Here is a 2,570-nt window from a genome sequence, read left to right as displayed (position 1 = left end):
ACAAACTGATTGGTCAAAGGAGGTTGGGAGGCGGTGATCTCACAGAGAGTCCATGACAACGTCCAGGTAGGACAGGCTGCAGGGCTGGGACGATGTCAAGACCCCGTGGCTTTGCTGCAGAGAGTCTCCTTCTTTAGGTCTCTCCTGAGGACTGAGAGAGAATTCTGGGTCATGTCTGTGAGCACGAGGAAGACTCGTTGGAGTTTTCCCCGTTCCACTGCTAATTTAGTGAGAAGACAGACATCCCTGTGGAGAAGGTAAGAGCCCCAGAGAGGTTTGGTACCTAGCCAGCCTGACCCACATGGTGCTGGCCAAATTCAAGGCATGAAAACGCTAGGTTAAGGTGGGAGAATTGTTTTTACCACCTGGGCCTTTGTTCATTAGAGTCAGGACATTGGGGTTCATCATTTTTGGTTTCTCTTTTTCCTACTTCCCTCCCTCCACTGGCAAGGAGGCTGCTCTTTATCCCTCGTGGAGTGCATCCCAAAGAGATGGGCCCAGGAAGGCTCTGCTCTGAGAGCCCAATCCTCTGCTGGTGACTTGAGCCATCCTGGGCCATCTGGGAACCCTCAGCCTCTGCAAGTCTCAATGCTAGATTGACGGAGTAGGGGATCTAGTGAAGGGGAGGAGACTCAGGACTTTGTTATTCTCTTTTAAGGCCCAGCAAATAAGCCAGAACCAATCATCCGCTTGTTGTGAATTGTTTCTCCTGCCTTCTCGACAGAAGTATTTGATTGTCTCTGAGCCGTTTTCCTGGTTCATGGTGCTTCCCTACAACACTTGCTGAATAATCACTCTGAGATGGCCAGTTCCAATGGTCTGCCAGCTCATTCAGAGGTCACTTTGAGCTCTGATCATTCAGTATGTGAACACAGAACTCCCAGACTGATGGTTAATTTTGAAAGTCAGGACACACTGAGATGCCAAAGACCAGGCCCTTTTTGCCTTTCCTCAGCGCCTTTTCGTTTCTCCCTCTGTCGGTTAGGGATGTTGGCAGCAGGCCTCTGCACCTGCCTCCTGGTGCAGGGAGGCTGCGGAAGGACCCTTATATGAGTAGGTCACTAGTAGCAATGCAGCATAGGAGGTGTCACCTGTCGGGCTCCCAGTCATTGCAGATTATGAGCATGATTCAAGCAGACCCCACTGTTTTCCCCATTGCTTCCCAGCTTTCCCATGTGCTTGAACCACCAGGTGCACGCCAGGTGCAGCAGTTGCTTGATTTCTCCTGTGGCCTCGAGAGATGGCACTGCAGGCTAGCACTTTCCCATTCCCTGGGTTACTCAGAATGTTTGATTAGGTGAGCCTGGCCCCAAACAGCCCCAGGTTGGATCTCCATCAGTGGAAGTCTGCTGTATAAACCTGAAAAAGTCAATTTTATTGGTATTTTATTATCTTTAAATCATTAAGAGGGCATCTTACATCTCGTTCCTAAGTCAAAGTGTCTCCTCTTTTATTGTACAAGAAGAAGAGTTTAACAGGATGCCACCAACGTGGAGATTCTTTTGATTTGGAAAACAGAATATTTTGCAAAAATTTTCATCCCCGAATTGTTTCATGATTCCCACAAACCAAACTTGTTTAATGTTCATGTGATTTTCTAACAGAAAATCTGTGTCTATGAAAATTCCCCCCCCCGTCAATTGCTGGGCTCTGTCCCTCCTTCTTGAGGCTTGTTGTCTGCTGATGTCTGTGAGAGTAGAGAGCTGTGGCTTTCTATCAGCTCTGCCATTGCTTTGCCATGTGACTTGGAGTACGATCATTTCCTCTCTCTGCCTCACTTGCTCCAATGTGCAATGGGAAGAGAGACAAGTCTATAATGCCTGTAGGAGAGTGAGACTAGGAGAAGAACGGGCATTAAAGCACTTTTGGGAGAGAAAAGGGTTGTTTCATATGTAAGGCACCAAGGCATTCCAGCATTTCACGAAAATGTCTGCGTCTAGAAGAAACAAGAAATGATGAGACCAGCCTGCAGGAGGATCATGAACCAGAGAGGCCAGGGTATGTGTTTGGAGGTCTCACCAGTGCTTCTCACCTGTGAGTGCTTCCCCATCGTCATAAGCTTGGCCTGGGAACAGGAGAAATAAACCAGACGGTGAGTGAGTGAGAGGATGCAGTGACAGTGCCACGGGGCAGTGGGAGGAGGTAACAAGCCTCTCTGCTGCCCAACATGTACCAGAAGGGAAGGGATTTCCCCCACAGTCCTCATCTGCCCTGTCTCTGATCAGGATTAGCTGCCTAAAACCCAGAACTTCCAGAAGCCGTCCAGACCATAGTTGAGATCTGTGGAGCTCTTGGCTATAATGAAATTGTAATTAACTATCCAGGTGTAAAGTTTTGGCACCTGGGGAACTAGAAAGGCACCTCATGAAGAGTTGGAGAAAGCAGCTTCCACTTCCTTGGTAGTGCCTGGAGGAAATTGATGCTGTGCACGAAATAACAGGGGGCAGGGAATTAAAGACTTCTAACTGAAGCAGAGGCCCTTCACCTTGTGAGTCTATATCCTCCTTAGCCACCGCACAGCAGGGCCGCAGTGATGCACTGCACAAAGTTTTGTATATACCACCTTGCGG

The sequence above is a fragment of the Mauremys reevesii genome, linkage group 18 (genome assembly GCF_016161935.1).
Source record: "Mauremys reevesii isolate NIE-2019 linkage group 18, ASM1616193v1, whole genome shotgun sequence".
NCBI lineage: Eukaryota > Metazoa > Chordata > Testudines > Geoemydidae > Mauremys > Mauremys reevesii.
Note: the sequence above shows the minus strand (reverse complement) of the source record.